Source organism: Tauraco erythrolophus, chromosome 5 (genome assembly GCF_009769465.1).
Source record: "Tauraco erythrolophus isolate bTauEry1 chromosome 5, bTauEry1.pri, whole genome shotgun sequence".
NCBI lineage: Eukaryota > Metazoa > Chordata > Aves > Musophagiformes > Musophagidae > Tauraco > Tauraco erythrolophus.
In genome coordinates this window covers 66,141,026-66,160,172 of record NC_141469.1, presented here as the reverse complement: position 1 = coordinate 66,160,172, position 19,147 = coordinate 66,141,026, and positions in this window count along the sequence as shown.

Here is a 19,147-nt window from a genome sequence, read left to right as displayed (position 1 = left end):
TATCTTTTGAATTAACCATTCAAGACAGAAGAGTTCCTAAAATCTAAGTTACGGCACACTGTAATGACCTCCAATCACTGTCCTCACTCAGGACTTATGCAGAAAATCAGATGTGCCTGCCTTGGATTCCAGCTGTGCTCCAAGCCTATGTGAGTTTGTGTTCCACATAAAGCACCACTGAACTAAGTCAAAACAACACAAAGCCCTGAAAACTATCACTAATCCTGATGAAATATTTTCACCTCTCAAGACCAGGTGCTATATGAACCATGGTGCCTACATGGCTTGGGTCATGTTTGCCTGTACGTACATACAATACAATCTAAAAGTATTTTGTTACAATATCTGTATTAATCTATCCTCTCCTCCTAACTCAACATCCTACACATCTGCTTTATCTAGCACTTCAGTCTTGACAAGAGCCCAGCTTGAATTTTTTTCCTGAATCCCAAGAAACATAATAGTGTTATCTATACAAAGCAACAGCAACAGATTCACTGTTCCTTTATTCTGACTTCAGAGTACATAAACCAGTATACCACCAGGATCTTAAGAGTTACTGTGGAAGACAGAAGCATAGGTCCTCACAAGAAAAGGACCACTACTTACAGTGACTTTGCAAAAGATAATTTTCCTTTTGAGACTTCTGCCTGAAACCTGTTAGAGGAGCCAAGACAAAGAGGGCAAGCCAGACACTGTTTATTGCAGAATCTTCTAGCATTGTTGTTCACTTTTATTATAATCTATTTTTATTGGGCTGGTAGATGCACTGGTAACTGCTGATATTCTCAAGCACTGGTTTTATCTGCTTCCATGGTAACAATGATCATCCATGTGCATTAGAGTTAGAAATATCCCCAAAGTTGACCTGTAATGTGCTAGGATCATTATCTCAATCCTTTAGAGGCAGATGGGAAAAGTAAATCAAGGAAAATAAACATTACAAGATAGGCTTTCATGTATTCCTCCTTCTGAAAGATTTTTCATCTTTTTTACTTTTTGGTGTGTTTTAACAGAAACAGAGAAGCAATCTCTGTTAGGAGGATGATCACGCATTGTGATGGTTTGATGTAAAGGGGTTCTGGTGGCAGGAGAGGGGATTTGCTCCCTATGACTTCCCTGGTTTTGGAACCGGGTCAGACCCGGTTCTGGCCACCAGATCAGACTGCCATCCCCCTCGGGGTTGAGCCAATCACTGCCTCTGCGAATTGCCCTATTTAAGTTGGGACAAAGGAACTGGAAAAGGTGCTTTGCCCGGGGGTGAGGAGAGGGGAGGAGGGCGCTGCCCCCGCTGCTGACCGCACTGGGCCGGTGCCACCCGCTGAGGATGGCAGCTACGGAGCCGCTTGGGGAACTCGGGGAGCACCCTGCTCCCGGGGTGCCCACTGGGCCGAGTTCACCCAGAGAGGACTAAGATCTGAGAGAAACGGCCACACAGACACCAGGTCAGTGAAGATGGGATGGGAGGAGGTGTGCTGGAGCTGAGTTTCCCCTGCAACCAGTGGCGAGACGGCAGGTGGCCCCACTGCAGCCAGGACAGACTTGGTGGAGCAGAGACCCACTCGCAGCCCATGGAGAAGCCACGTTGGAGAAGAGATGCCTGGGCCTGAGAACGGTCATGAAGCATGGGACGCACGACAAGGTAGAGAGGCATCTAGAGTCCGTGGGATGACCTATGCTGGAGCGAGTGGCAACAACTCCCTAAGAATCCAAGACTGTGGTAAAGCCCACACTGGAGCAATCCGATGGGGAAGGATTGCATCCTGCGGGTAGGACTCACACTGGAGAAGTTTGTGGATTTTCCTCGTGAGTAGGGGATCCACTGGAGCAAGGGAAAAAGGGTGTAAGAACTCCTCCTCCTTTGATAAAAGGAGTGGCAGTAACAACATGGGATGAACTGACCTGCACTCCCCCATTCCCTGTCCCTCTGCACCACTGGGGGAGGAGGTAGAGCCGGGAAGAAAAGGAAAAGGGGGGAGGTGTTGTTTTTAAGATCTGGCCTTGTTTCTTTTTATCCTCTCAAGTAACTGTTAATGTTTCTCTTTATCCTTTCAAGTAACTGTTAATAAATTGTTTTGCTTTATTCCCAAGCCGAGTCTGTTTTGCCTGGGACCATGGTTGGTGGGTGCTCCTTCTCTGTTCTTGTCTCGACCCCCAGTCCTTTTATTACATTTTTCTCCTCACCACTTCACTGGAGAAGGAGTGAGAGAGCGTCTGTGCGGAGTTTAGTTGCCGGATCGGCCTAAACCACAATACACATAACCCCCCTTCCTTATGTTAGGCAGAAAGATAATAAAATAATGACTGTTTCTCTTTTACATAGAATCTCTTTTTTCCTTCTTTAAATGATTGGAAGGAACTTGGGTTATATTCTATATTTGTCTTTCAGAAATCTTTTGTCGCCTTACTTAAAAATGTTTTTTCCTCTATGATTTGACTGTTAAGGAAGAATTGTTCAACTCCCTTTCAAATGCCTGAAGAGCTACATTTAGCAGTCCTTCCTTGCACACCTAAGACAGTGGCTAAGAGGTTATCTCAGTTAATGGGTATAATACTATCATCATTCCTTTGAACATGGCATACTAAATTTGCTTACTTTCCTTTCCAGGTAAGCACAGCACATGGAATAATGGTAGTTACAGTTCTCTAAATGTCTTATCCAAATCTCATATTTGTATCTATCAGGTCATTAGGGGCAGTCAACACGGTTTCACTAAGGGGAAGTCGTGCTTGACGAACCTGATAGCCTTTTATGAGGATATCACCCAGTGGGTGGATGATGGTAGAGCAGTGGATGTGGCCTATCTTGACTTCAGTAAAGCATTTGACACAGTCTCCCGTGGCATCCTCACAGCTAAACTGAGGAAGTGTGGTCTGGATGATCGGATAGTGAGGTGGATTGTGAACTGGCTGAAGGATAGAAGCCAGAAAGTAGTGGTCAATGGGACAGAGTCCAGCTGAAGGCCTGTATCCAGTGGAGTCCCTCAAGGGTCGGTACTGGGACCAGTATTGTTCAACATATTCATCAGTGACTTGGATGAGGGAATAGAGTGCATGGTCAGCAAATTTGCTGATGACTCTAAACTGGGAGGAGTGGCTGACACACCTGAAGGCTGTGCTGCCATTCAGAGAGACCTGGACAGGCTGGAGAGTTGGGCGGGGAGAAATTTAATGAAATACAACAAGGGCAAGTGTAGAGTCTTGCATTTGGGTAAGAACAACCCCATGTACCAGTACAAGTTGGGGACTGAACTGGTGGGGAACAGCACACAGGGGAAAGGGACCTGGGGATCCTGGTGGACAGCAGGATGACCATGAGCCAGCAATGTGCCCTTGTGCCAAGAAGGCCAATGGCATCCTGGGGTTTATTAGAAGGGGTGTGGTTAGAAGGTCGAGAGAGGTTCTCCTCCCCCGCTACTCTGCCCTGGTGAGACCACATCTGGAATACTGTGTCCAGTTCTGGGCCCCTCAGTTCAAGAAGGACAAGGAACTGCTTGAGAGAGTCCAGCACAGGGCACAAAGATGATTAGGGGAGTGGAGCATCTCCCTTATGAGGAAAGGCTGAGGGAGCTGGGTCTCTTTAGCTTGGAGAAGAGGAGACTGAGGGGGGATCTCGTTAACGTTTATAAATATGTAAAGCGTGACTGTCGCGAAGATGAAGCCAGGCTCTTCTCACTGGCGTCCAATGATAGGACAAGGGGAAATGGATATAAGCCGGAACACAGGAGGTTCCGCTCAAACATGAGGAAGAACTTCTTCCCAGTAAGGGTAACAGAACACTGGAACAGGCTGCCCAGAGAGGTTGTGGAGTCTCCTTCTCTGGAGATGTTCAAAACCCACCTGGACGCGTTCTTGTGTAATCTAATCTAGGTGGTCCTGCTCAGGCAGGGGGATTGGACTAGATGATCCTTTGAGGTCCCTTCCAATCCCTAACATTCTGTAATTCTGTGATCTCCAGAATACCTCTTGGCATACAATAGTTCAAATTATTTCTGTGTTGCACCCAATATATTAACAGGATTACTCAACAAGACAAGCAAATAAAAATTACACACAGCTTGGAGACACTTCTTGTATGTAGAGCAGAGAAGAATGGACAACTGCAACAACAGCTGAGCCCAGGATATTCCTGAAAGGAAAAAGGCTTAATTGTAACACAGAGAAGACTCACTACCCAGTATCTGAGCAAAAGAGCTTTTTGTAGGACCTAAAGAGAATTGTGTAATGTTTGTGCGGCTCATGAAGCCCTTGAAAAGTTTCTGTACTGTAGAAAAAGACTGAGGAGAAGTACCAACTTGCAAGGACTCAGTAGGCAGGGGGAGATTTATTCACATCATTTTTATTTAATGTGCTACCTAATAGATCTTTATTCTTTTTTTCTATTATTTATTTTTAAAGTAATGCTTTAGAAACTGGAAGCGTGTAAGCATGCTCACTAGAAGGAAAAATGAGTGTTTCTCTCATTATTTTGGGAGAATCAAATGGAAGAAATTATATTATGTTCTTTTGTGTACATTTCTTTTAATAACTAAGTCCTACTATACAATGTATGTCTGGTCCACTAGTAGCTGCTGAGTGCAGCCAGACATTCATGTTGCTTTGTTTTGGGTTTTGGTGGGGTTTTCAGAGAGGAAAGGAATATATAATTTAGAGATTCATATTTTAATGCCAGTGGAGACTATTAAAATCATCTCTTGAAGTTCTGTCTGCTCTGGGGCACGAGAATCACCTGGCTGTGTGCACCCTTACACCTAAGCTCTGATAGCATTACGTGCATTTATCATTGGAAAAATCAAGGTAGCAACTTAGGTACCACTTCTTATGACTCTAATTTTTATGAGGATCGCTAAATATAATATAACGAAAGTTAAATTATACAGTAAAACCCATATTTACTTCCCATTTCTCAATAGACAACTTAAAAGGACTTTTCCGTGGGCTTACCACATACTGATCTGAAATGGCAGTCATTCTCTTTACCGTGACTTAAATTGTTCTCTTCACTACATTTGGAATCATCAGTGAAATACAACTCAACATGATAGTATGAAGAATTTTAAATTTAGTTTTCCATTCACAAAGTTCCAAGATTCAGCCACAACTATTAAAAATCCCCTTTTTGTCTATTGTAATTACTCAGATCACTGGAGTAACAATAACATGGGATTTGAATGGCATTGTAATGGTACAGACCACAAAACCAAATAGAACCGGACTTTCAAAGAATTTAAGAGATTGAAATCTTATCTCTCTTATGCTTAAGACAGTTATGCTCCGTCAACTAGATTTAGAGTCAGAAGACTTATGTCCTTGTGTAATGGAAAATGTAGATAACTTGAAATACCTATATTGGTAAAAACCCAAAACAAATTCAAGAAAACTGAAAAATTAATTCAACCTTCAATTTACTATATACTAGCTATCATAGGCAACCAAGTGATAGAATTTAGAGGCATAGTCTTCTGATTTACATAGGAGTACTGAGACGCTGCTCAGGCTTTTTATTGGAGTTGATGTGTTCACAGAACTGAAAACAGTTTTCAAAAAAAAAAAGCTGAAAAGTGTGGCTTACATGTTCCAACCACATATATGTGGGTGGAATTAAGAATTTTAATCTACAACTTTTGAGGCAAATACAATTTAATCCCTCACTTAGGGTTAATATATGTAATGGAATTCCCAAATGAAATTAAATGGAAGATCTGGACCACAGTCTAGCTAACTTTTTCCTTCTCCTGGCAGGTATTTTCTTAAGCCTGATCAAGCCATCTCATTTAAAATTATAGTAAACTCTTCATCTAAACAAAAGTTTTATTTTCCACAGGGAGCCTTTTCACATTTTTTTTTTTCTGTCAAATGAAAGCATGCCTTTATTTTGAACTGGCTTACAAAAAGATAGTTGAATTGATCCCAGTTTGCAAAAAACATCTTCCACTTGATCTGCTAGAAGTTATTCTTTTGGAAAATAATTTTTTGCACCATTGTGGTGCCATTTGAGAACACAAACAAGAAGCAAGTTTGCAAGAGATATATTGGCTGGATCTGAAGTTGATAAAAGGAACTTTTTATCCAGCATGACAGTGGCTAGGGAATGAGTTACCATCCCTGTCTTCAGAAAACAGAAACCTGAAAGAAAAATGTTTTCTGTTTAACTATAATAACAATAGCTAGATTGATCTTTCCATCTTTCTGCTACCATTAATCTTTGTATTTTATTTCTGTGATGTTCTTTTCTTTTGGTCATAGCCCTTCAGCTGAACATCTATATTATATTTCTATCATCTCCCACATATCCAAAACTCCTCCACATAGGCACAGATATAAAATATTTCCATTAGGAACCTCACTACTTCTCCTTCTTTTTGTGTATATGTGATAACATAGTATGTTTTCATTATTCCAGCAATTGCAGCAAATGACATATTTGTATCCTTCATGAAAAATATTGATACTTTTTAAGAACTCAATATAGAGCCCTGTTCCTTTAAATATTATCATGCTATGTGGATGAAAAGGGTTAACTCACATGATAAGCAGACAGTTTAAGCATCTTAGAAGTTATCAACTGAACCGATTCATTACCATTGCTCAAGTGTGCATTTCTCCAGTGGAGCTGAGTCAATGGAATAGATTGTGTGAGCACTACTAATGGACTTCAGTGTTAAATCGATATAAAAGACTCATTCAGTAAGGAAAGCCAGGCAGGCCATAAAGAAATGCTAAACAGAGGTAAGAAAATATAGCTCTTAGTTTAAAGCTTTTATTTTTCCTTTTGCTACAGATTATATTCAGAGTGGACATTTTAAGGACCAAATAGAAACACTGCAACAGTAAGAGAAGCTTTAAGAGCTGATATCTGGATTTAAAACAGCTTAAGCTCCCTACACTTCCAAAAAGCGGGTCTCAGTGCATGACTCTTTGAAAAAGAAAAAGCTAAGGATCAATGACATTCTAACCCCATGCTCTGGGAGGAAGCTGAAAGATGGGGCTGGAAAAGAGCCATAGCATGCTCCAGCAAAGATCCCCACTCTAGACCTCAGGGATTGATACATCAGTCATCTTCTGCATGGTTCAGATCTAGATTCAGAATGCCAAGGCAAACAGCTCTCTCCCTTCACAATACAGGCTAAGACACAGCCCTGCCTTGGAGATCATGAGCTCATCTTGAAGAATGCAGGGTCAGTTTCCCTCGTATTTATTCTTTCTCAATTCTTTAATAATAAGCTTCCAACAACAATATAGGAAAGCCTTATCCCCAGTCTTGTTTCTAAGCAGGACTTTTGAGCTAAACTTACTTAGGATGGCTGGGCACACTTCTTGGATAAGCAATCCAGCCACTACTTTGCTCTGAGACAGGACTGCTCCCTCTTCCAGTGACCCAGTGTAGAGGAAAAGTGGATTTGTTACTGCTTTCAGTGCAGTCAATGCTATGAATGAAGCATGTCCAATGGATATGGCACTGAAGTGGAGTTAGGTCATTGCCTGTCCTTCTTGATAAGAAGAGATAAAGTATAGCTAAAAGCCAGCCTATGCTCTACTGAACCTAGACACTTAGGAAATGTTTGGATTCCAAAGCATGTAAGTCTTCAGTGTAATAGTTATACAAGTTATAAAGCTCAACATCTGGGGAAGAGAAAAAGAAACAACAGCTTTAGCAGTAGTATAGTTGCCTATTCCATACCTGCATCTTTTCAAAAATTTTGCCATTGGGGAAAACTTACAAAAATTAGGTGGAAGGGTTTTAGCGAATCCTAGAATACCAGATTGGAAGGGACCTCAAGGATCATCTGATCCAACCTCTCTTGGCAAAAGCACGGTCTAGACAAGGACAAGACGGCCCAGAACTCTGTTCAACCAAATCTTAAATTCCAATGTTCAATAATTCACCACCTTCCCTGAGGAGATTATTCCAATGGCTGATTGTTCTCATTGTGAAAATTTCTCCTCTTGTGTCCAGTCAGAAACTTCCCAGGAGTAACTTACACCTATTACCCCTCATCTTTTCCATGTGATGTCTTTTCCATGAGTCTCTGTCATCTTTGTAGCCACCCTTTAAATACTGGGACATGGTGATAAGGTATGCCCTAAATCTTCTTTTCTCAAGGCTGAACAAACCCATTTCTCTCAGCCTTTCCTCATACAGCAGGCTTTTCAGTTCTTTTTTTCATCTTCGTGGCCCTTATCTGGACCCCCTCTAGCCTGTCCACATAATTTTTGTATAGCGGGGACTGAAATTGGACACAGTATTCCAGGTGCAGCCTGACAAGTGCTGAGTGGGATGACTCCTTTGTCTCTGCTGGTGATGCCCTTTTTGATGCAACTCAGCAACCTGTTGGCATTCTGTTGACTTTCTTTGCCACAGCAGCATGCTGTTCACTCATATTGAGCTTGTTGTCCACCAGGACCTCCAGGCCCCTTTCCACAGAGCTGCTCTCCAGCCAGGTAGATCCCAGCCTATGCTGCTCTCCTGGATTATGTTTTCCCAGGTGCAAGAACTTACATTTGTCTTCATTGAACTTCATAAGATTCTTGCTAGTCCACTCTACCAGACTATCCAGGTCTTCCTGCAAGGTGGCTCTCCGTTCTGAAGTGTCCACATCCACGCTCAGTTTGGTATCATCAGCAAACTTCATCAGGGTACGCTTGATCCTGTCATCCAGATCACTTATGAAGATATTAAACAACGCTGGGGCTAATATCAGTCCCTGAGGGACTTCACTTGTGACAGGTTGCCAGTTTGAAAAGGAGCTATTTATCATCACCCTCTGGGTGTGGCCTGTCACCAGTTCGCCACCCACTGCACAGACCACTTGTCTAGACCATAATGCATCAGTTTCTCTAGGAGAAGTCTATGGGAATCCGTATCGAAAGACTTGGAGAAATCCAGATAGACAACATCCACCACTCACCCCTCATCAACCGAGCAGGTTACTTTGTCATAGAAAGAAATCAGAATTGTCAAGTACAATTTGCCTTTGGCGAATTCATGCTGGCTTTTCCCAACCATGTACTTCATGTGACTTGTGATAGCCTCCAGGAGGATTCATTTCATAACTTTGCCAGGGATTGAAGTAAGACTGATGGGCCTATAATTTCCTGGATCATCCTTTAAGCCTTTATTGTAGATGGGGGTGACGTTAGCCTTCTTCCAGTCTTCTGGGATGTCCCTTGCTCTCCACAACTTCTTAAAGATGATGGAGATCAACATTAGCCAGCTCTTTTAACACCCTCAGGTGGATATTGTCAGGGTCCATCGCTTTGTAGGGGTCAAGCTCCTGTAATAGTTCACACACCATCAACCTGGGTTTTTGTTCCCAAGGCCTGGGCCTCAACAACAGTGGTAAAGACAGAGGTAAAGAAAGTATTGAGAACCTCTGTCTTTTCAGTGTTGTTGGTGATTAATTCACCTCCCCTGTTTAACAATGAGCCAATATTTTCCTTCTGTTTCTGTTTGTTGTTTACATACATGAAGAACCCTTTCTTGTAGTTTTTGAGATATCTGGCCAATTTCAGTTTGAGCTGAGCTTTTGCTTTTCTACCTGCATCTCTGCATGCCCTGGCAATGCCCTTGTAGTTCTCAACAGGTATTCATCTGCTTTTCCGTCTCTGGTAGGCTTCTCTCTTGGTTTTGAGTAGACTCAGAAACTCACAGTTAAGCCAAGGGGGTCTCTTGCTCTGCCTACTTCCCTTACCTTTAAAGAGGATGAACTGGTTTTGTGCTTCCAAAAGAGCATTCTTGAAAAACTCTCAGCACTCACTAGGCTCCCTTGTTCTCCATCGAAGCTTGCCACAGAATCCCTCCCAATTGAGCACTGAGTGAGCTGAAGTTTCATCTAAAATCCAAAATCTTTGTCTTAGTACTAACCATCAGCATGCTCAGCAGGATCCCAAACTTCTCAATATTGTGATCACTGCAGCCAAAGCTATCACTAACAGAGATATTATAAAGCAGGTTTTCTTGATTTGTGAGTAGTAAGTCCAGCAGTGCCTAGACATTTGTATGAGGAAGCAGTCCTCTGTACATTCCAGGAACTTGATGGATGACGTGTGGGCTGCTATATTGTTCTTCCAACAAATGTCTGGGCAGTTGAATTCACCCATAAGAACCAGGTTCTGTTGACCCAAAACTTGCTTAAGTGATCCAAATGTTTCTTTGTTGGCCTTATCTTGATTTGGAGGTCAGTAGCAGATTCCTACTGTAAGATCCTTTCCTTGGCTATGGTCCCTCTTATCTTGACCCAGAGGCATTCAATAGGGCTTCCACAATTGCCATAGCTGACTTCTATACATTCAAGGTTCTCCTTAACATAGAGTGCGACTCCTCCTCCTTTTCTTCCCGGACTGTCTTTACGAGAGAGCCTATAGCCATCCGTTGTGATCCTCCAGTTGTGTGAGTTGTCCCAATATGTTTCAGTTATTCCTATATCATAACTTTCTGACTGGGGACAGAGCTCCAGTTCCTCCTGTTTGTTCCCCAGGCTGTGTGCATTGGTATACATACACTTGAGGTGGTTGGTCTTCTGGTTCTCATTTTGGGAGGCAACTAAGGAAGATTTGTTGCTGTTCTGGTTGACCCAGCTTATTCCCCAGTTGGGTGCAATGGCATGCGCGTTGCCACTTTGGACCCTGTCTCCCAAGTCCTTCGGTTTAAAGCCTATCTCATCGAACTGGCCAGCCTGCTGCCAAAGATTCCCTTGCCTCTTCTAGACAGGCAGATCCCATCCCTCCGTAACGGTCTATAATCCTTGAAGAATATTTCATTGTCACAAAAGCCAAAACTCTCACAACAGCACCAGCCATAAAGCCAGAAGTTGTTTTGCATTATACATCTTTCTGGCTGCACCCTTTCCTCCAGCTAGTAAAATGGAAGAAAAGGTAACTTGAGCACCAATACTTTTTGCTTGCATCCCCAGGGCTTTGTAGTTTTCCTTGATTCTGACCAGGTTCTGGCTTTTGGTGTCATTTGTGCCCACGTGAAAGAATAGCAATGGATAGTCTGCGTTCTTGACAGGTTATGACACCATCTTGGCAATATCGTCGACCTTAGCTCCTGGAGGGCAGCAAATCTCTCATCACTCCCTGTCAGGCTGGCAGATGGGCCCCTCAGTGCCCCTTAGTAGAGAGTCACCCACTACGAGCACTCGTCGTTTCTTTTTGCGGTATCCACTGTGTGCTGCTGGTGCAGTTTCTCCTTGCAGACCTTGCTCATGGGTGTTTGCAGCTGTTAAGGCTTCGTGTCTGTTTTCAGATGTAATGCTGGAGGGTGGAGACTGAAGCAGAGTCCTGCTTTTGTGAGTCACCAGGATCCAACGTGCTTCATTCTCTGTGGTGTCTCCCAGAGAAACATGAATCTGAAACCATTCATCTATGTCCGTCTCGGTCCCTCTAATACTACGCAGCCTTTTAACAGTTTCCTGCAACTTGTCCATATGACACAAGAGATCATCAACCAGTGCACATCTTTTGCAGGTACCTATCTTTTCTCCAGAAGAAGGATCCGGGTGCTCGTTGCAACCTACCGGCTGTATTGAAGTCTCCCTCCTCACCAGTTCCATCTGGGTGGAAGCATCAGACATCTTAGACGTTTTCTCTGTGGAAACTGGTTTGAGCTGAGAGGCAAGTGCCCACCATTAGGGCAGAGTCAGAGCACTTCCCTGGGCTGTGGCCCTACAAGCAGGTTCATGGCCCTCCTCCGAACTGCTGTGTGAACTGCGGAGCCCTCTCAATCCCTGGTCACTCATGCTCCCGAAGGCCACTTAGATCTCCCGTGATTGCTCCCGGCAGCACCCGAGCCACCTCCACCTCTCCCACCAGAGCTGCCGGCCCCGGGTGGGGCTCTTTGCTCTTCCTCAGGTTTCACTGGCTCCAGGAGCACCTTCCATACCCCTCGATCTGGCACTCAGCCACAGAATTTACTGTCGTCACAGCATTGTGCCTTGCTGACTGAGTGAATGTTGCAATTCAACCTCAAACCATCACTTAAAAGGATCAGATTTTATATCCAAACACCTTATGAAAACTAGTAGGAAGATGGTCTATATCTTTTGGAAAAGAAGCAAAAAATACAAAGTTGTGCACAAGAAGCTTTGCTAAAATGGCCTGTTATTTATTACTTACTTGGTTTCAGCGTCTCTTGAAGAATGTCAAAACAATTTTTTCTCCAAAAGGTCTTTATCTCTAAGTGAAGGCATTTGTAATTATTTTTCTTTTCAGTTTGACTAATTGTGGTTTTTAGCCCTTGTATACTAAAAATGATAATTTCAGATATACAAAATTAAATTTATCATGACACCTGAATAAGGGTTAACCACATCAGTTCCCATAAACAATAAAAGAAATTGTATCACTAAATCTCCTTGCCTCAGAATGAATATTAAACACTAATGTCAATGCTCTCTATTTGCTTACATTGTGCGAAAGTGTGAAAAAAAATGAAGTTGCTGTTATGAATGTTTTAAAATGAAATTCTCTATTGTATATATAGAGTAGCAGTTCCATGATTTATTTAAATTTATATTGTAGGTTATAGCCATACTAACATCATAATGTTTTCCTTATACAGAGATGAAATGCATCGTAATGTCTCCTCAGGAGCTGCTGCAATGCATCAGAGTCACGCTGTGTCAGCGTACTGCATTACTGAAGACCTTTGCACCAGCATTTTCATCCATTCAGAAGCATTAGGGTGATTTCAAAGTGTGCCTAGGTGAGCAAATCATTTCTGCAGATATCTGAAACGAGACATAACAAAACAGAAAAAAAACACAACTTCTGGAGTAGAACATTTTCTTTTTTCATTCTTTGTGTTCATTTTTACCCTGACAGTCCATTAAAACATAAAAAAAGCCAAAAAGCACCATTTTTACATCATATGTGTCTAAAAGGTAATTGAACTATCATATTTCTCAGCACATGCTGTTTGGCACACTATACTTCTAGACTTCTCATATAAACCTAGCATATTAATTTTGACTGGCATAAAAAAATTAGTATACACCACACAGCATCTATTGTTAATAGGCCAACTGAACCAGATCCCAGCTAACATGTAAAGCCAAACTATCAAACCGGAGCAGCTCTCAGCAGTGATTTGAGCTAGATCTGAACAGTTTTATAGGCCATTACTAATCACTGATGGAACCAGTCCTCACACAAGCATTTAAAAAAAATTAGCATATCATAGTTGAAATATGAAAATATCTTTAAGTCTGCATCTGCTGGGGAGTTTTCACAATAAATATATAACTTTACAATAAATATTCTATAATATTAGCTATAAGTCTAAGGTAAAATGCCTTGCAAGTTTTGTGCCAATTTGAATAATTTTGTTTTGATTAGAAACTGAACAAAATTCTCTAATTCTGTTAAAAACAAATATTCCTGAATTACTAAGCTTCCTGGCAAGTGAAACTGCTAGGCAACATAAGAGCCTGATGAAGTTCTGCAAATATCTGATTCTATGGAGAAACAAGTAATGGTGTAACTTCATTCAACAATTCTTGACATGAGACGTTGTTTTACATCAGTAACAATCATAAAATCTGGCCTTGGAGCAAACAGAGTGCATGTAGGGTGCACATCCTTACCCAAAGCTCTGTCACTTGTGGCAACAGTCACTGAAGTGTGTAAAATTCTGTCTGCTGATTCATGTGTGACTGTCACTGGACATAGGTGCAGGTATGTATCTGAGTGCAAAGTTATTTTTCTATTTTTTCCTACTCCAAAGTGGTTAATTTTCACTGGGGAAAAAAAAAAAAAAAAACCAAACAAAAAACAAACACAGACAAGTTTTTGCTGTTAGTCTAGGTTGTGTACATTTAAAAAAAAATACAGTAAAATATTCCAGCATCTCACAACTTGATCCTATCTTCTGCTTCACTTGAAAACTGGATGAGATATTGAAATGCTAGAGAAATAAAGGAGTTCTTATAGCAATATTTGAGGCTTTTCTTTCTGCAAGTGATAAAATGCCCAGATTGAATGACTCCTGATTAATAAAAGAACTAGTTCTCCACCACATTCTTTCATGTAGTCTTGTTTTTCTCCCTCTTGTAAGAGTCAGGAAACCTAACTCTGCCTTTATGTTGAACATGCACTATAGATCCACTTCAACACATTTGCAGCAGATCAAAAAAAGCAAGCAGGGGAAGAAGTCTTTAGAAAGAGTTTACTCAGGTGTGGAAAATATTACCTTTGCTAGATAATGCCAGTAACACTCTCATTCTGATTTTATTTCTCTAAAAATGTAGATGAAAATATTTACTTCATGGCTGTCACCCTTTCTTGTTATTTCAGATAGCAACAATAATTTTCTTAGCTTGACATAGCTGGAGAAAAATCTGATATTGCAGAACATTACTGAAGCACTAAAACCTCCCACAACTCTTATTTCTTCCCCCTTACTCTATGTCAGGCCATCCCTGTCTCCTGTGTTTCCAGCAGCATTGCTAGTTGACTTCTTAGAGTGGACTCATGCTTCCTCTTCTCTTCTTATCCCTTACACCTGGAGTGCTCTTTGCCTTTCAGGACAGTTGTTCCTTCTTCTCACATTCAAGTATCACTTCAGACCTAACCTCTTCCTTACTAGCAGTGATGTATTGCCAAGCGATGACTTTAATAATGCTGCACTAATCATCGCTTTTTTTCCCCCACTTTATCCTTTCCTTTCTGTGTGTTTCTTCCATCTTACCTAATGCTAGATGTAAAGCCAAGCCACCAGTGAAGTGTCTCACATGCATCGGCAAAAGGAGGTCCCAAACATTTCAAAGTCTCTGGTCTCAGCAAAATTGACTGGCATAGAAATTCTACTCAAAGGACATGGGCTCAATTTTCTTGTCATAGATCTCTTTTGTAGTTTTTGTGTAGTTTTTGGTTATCGCTTAAAGATCATTTTGCTCTACTCCAAAACAGAGCCAATTCATTTGTAGCTGAGCTCAGACTCTCCTAGGATGGTAACCATCATTCAGAAACCTGGCTGAAGATCTGAGTTTGTAAATAAATCTGAAAGCAGATGTTTTTCCTACGATTTTTGAATGTTTCACATATATTTTGCAGTTAAAAGTAAGGATTCTTATAATTCTGTAGATTTGTATGGACTGACAAACTTCTTATAATTTTACTAACAATAAGAAAATTCTCATTGTCAGTCTGCCTGTTCCTTAGATAATTCACAGGCAAACAAGACAGGTACTATTCACAAAACAGAGAAGTGAAGTTTAACAGTCCTCATAGATCACAGCACACCAGAAGATGGGAGGGAACGGTTTCTTTGATGGAATCTTATCTTTCATAAATTAAATTAAATCTAATATATTGGAAAAATACTTGGAAGCTATCTGAAATCTACAATATAAGACCTCATTTACTAAAGTGGTTAGACGCAAATCTGCTTAAGATCTCTGCAATTTAAAACTATCCTTTTCTATTTATCTGTGTTTAAGATTATTCAGCAGTCAACATTACACAGAATTTCACCATGATAGCACCATAACATCATAAGATATTTAACCTTCTCACACAAAGCAAAAGTATTAACATTGAACCAGACTGAATATTTTTCCCTGTAAAGGAGTGCCTAGAACTAGGAAGAAAGAAATTAAAGAAAGACATTTTTTCAGAAAGCATAATTCGTAATATATTAATGTCTTAAATTGACACAGATGAGATTCCCATTGACAGTTTGCAACTGACAAAACAGTAATACTGAATTTTCACAAGAACAAAAACTAAAACCTCTGAAAAAAATTCAGTGTCAAAAATTCAGCTCTAGTCTCATATCTCTTGCTACCCAAAAATATTTGTAATGTTTTCTGTCAGGTAGTTTCAACAGATTATTTATTATGTATACGTATACAAAAGTTAGCATCATTACATTCCTCACCTATGCAGATGTGAGAAAATTTAAGGTCTCGACATTCTTAGTTGTCTAGTTCTAAGGATATCATAGAATAATAGAATAGTTAGGGTTGGAAAGGACTTTCAAAGGTCACATAGCCCAACCTCTCTGCAAAAAACAGGGACACCTTCAACTAGATCAAGTTGCTTAAAACCCAATCAGCCTCCTGTTGAATGTTTCCAGGGATGGGGCATGTACCACTACTCTGGGCAACCTGTTCCTGTGTTTCAGCACCCTCATCATAAAAAATATCTTTCTTATATCTAGTCTGAATCTGCCCTCTTTCAGTTTAAAACCATTAACCCTTGTCCTATCATCACAGGCCCTACTAAAAAAGTATATATTTACCTATGTAAAGATATATATTTTCTGAGAGAGAGATAAAAAACTGTATAAACCAATAAAAATACTTAGTATAATTGTCTCTTCTAAAATGTTTCGTGTTTTATAAATCTCAAATTAATTCATTGGAAGTCAAGCACAATTGTTTCCAGAAAAGCAAAATTAACACCTGAAAGAATATTACTTTGGACTTCAAAATACTTACATTTATAAGCAACAAATAAGGAAGTTAAAAGAGATGGTACTTCCCTCCTGGTTTTATTAGGAAGACTTAGAAACATTGAGGGGGCTGGAGGGCAGGGGTATGTGATTTGGCTTTTATGATTTTGAGATACTGTGCCAGATAAAAATTCTACTCCTCCGTAGATGTTCCCTTTCAAAATTCATTTATATAGTACAGTTGCTGATATACAATACATGCTCAGAACAGGTTTAATATGTAAAACATCACCCTCCTCTTCTCTCTGTGATGCATCTCTCCTACAAATAAGTAAATTCCAAATGTAATATAGACCCTTGTGGACCAGCCATCTTTTGTAAGCCAGAAGTGTCACAGACCACAATCCCAGCACTGTGGGTGGTGCTCAAGTCTGAATGCTGAATGTATAAAGGAGATACTTTCTAGGGTTGAAAGAAATGATTAAATGTTGAGGCATTGTGGAAATAATTTGCAGATGTAATTTTAGGATTTTCTGGGGGCTTATATTTCTCAAAACTTGTGACAAAACACAAGGCATCTGTAATTCCTTATGGAATATTGATGGAATAACTTGGAGTTCTCATGTTTTTTCGATATCTGTATTTTTTCTCCACTTTGATTCCCGAATGGAACCAAGAAGTTACCTAAAATATATTTTTGTACATTGAAAGAATGAAAGATGTAAGCAGGATGAAGCAATCTAGTTTACACAAGTTGATCTGTTTACTATTATTTTTTCATTTTGAACTTATTCCCATACAGTACAGACATCTGCACTCATTTTAACCTGAAAAACACAGATGAGTAACAAGCTACTTATACAGAGGTAATCCTCACAGGATGACGGCTGTTATGAATCTCTTTTGAAGGCTCTTACTATGATTTCCTAGAATGAAGGTTCTACCTGTATCCTCAATAAAATCAGTTAGCACATAGCCTGTCCCAGAAGGTCCTCTTATAGTGTGACTCTACTTTCCCTGCACGTGCACAGAACTCACCTTTCTTTTGAAGAGTGATTAAAGTAGCTCTGCAAAATCATGTACTGAACTTCAGAATTTGGTGTTGACAAGAGCTCCCTCTTGTGATAACATAATGAATTCAGATTCATTCTGAGGTGTTCGACTGGACAGTTAGTTTATATTAGGGATATAGACAGTTAGGGAACGTCAAAAGGGTTGTGCCCTCGAAGTTGGAGATGTGTTCACTTGTCCTAACTGTCAAAAAAAAATTGTATCTGGAAGACAAGAAAGGAAATACATTCAATGACATATGACTTTTCACATAAACATGGATTTTTAGAAGAACTATGAGAAGAGTCCTAAACCTTTGCAATAATTAAAAAGTCAGATTATAAACTAAAATAACCTTATATCAATAACAAATGTTCTAATAAATATATAAAGTTAAATTTATGAAGGTTGATAAATGACATCATCTTTGTTTGGAAATTTTCCAGAGCGCATATGAATGGGTAGAGCTTCAACAACTGTTTCTATTTCCATTCAGTTCTCCTTCAAATCTCCTTCTACCAAATCTTCAATAAACATGCCCTTTGATTAAGACAATATTGTCTCTTTTCCTTTTAAAAATAATTAAAATGCTATTGTCTGATTTCAGTCAAGCGGAAAAAAACACTGTATTTGTCTAAGTTAATTCAATTCCCTGAGTAAAGATCAGGGAAAACAAATTCAGCAAGGTCTGCAGGCATTAGGAAACTTGAGACTCCTGAATAAACATTTTTTTGCAGTATTGCTTACTTTCTCCTCTTAAAGGTCAAACTCAAGGAACAAAACAAGATCTCTAGTAGATAGCTTCAAAACCAAATTTCATCCACTGCCTGAAATGTAAACTAATTGAAAATGGAAATTACATACTGCAGGCAAAACATTACTTGAATACACGCTATCCTTTCAGCTGATTATAGTATGTTGATACTGTGGGAATACAAAGTTTTCTTACTCCTTTCAACTTAGGTTTGGTCATTTGCTATTGTAGGTACTGCTTATGATATAAACTGTTAGTGTAAATGCCGGACTGAAAAGATGGATACAGATAGCCCAGAGTAACTTGAATTAGGTCGCCCTTGTCAATGAGCTTTGCATATGAGAGTATATTCCTAGCATGTCATCTAAACCCAATAGCCAGCTGCACGAAATCAAGATGTTCTTACATTTTGTCATTATCCTTTCGCCTCCCCAAAATGAGTTGACACTGAGACAATGCTGTCTTCAAGGAGAAAAAAAAAAACAAAACCAAAAAAATCCCAACAGTTTTCATCAGTTCCAGGTAGTTATTTCTCACAATAGAAATCTGAAGGTGTTTATTCCTCCAACCTACAGGCTTTTATGTATTCTACTATCGTTTCTTCTTTTAGCTTATTCAGCACCATTTTCTATAGTAATAGCTTAAAAAATTCTGACTGCACACAGGATTATCTATAAAATGAAACAAATGGATACAGATTTTTCTAAAAAATACCTTGGAAGTGTACTTCGCTGTAGTAATTTTTATATCAAGACATCATCAGCTATATATTTTTGTATAAGGTAGGTAGGATCTTCTCAGTGGGATACAAAAGCAAGCAGCCACTTCCAACTAAATTTGCTATCTGAGATTCAGCAGATTCAGAGTAAAAGCTGGAGCCAATCCGGAGCCCCAGCTATTTCAGTCAAATTTCTTATGGCTGCAAAGTTTCAGTTCAGGAAGGTTTC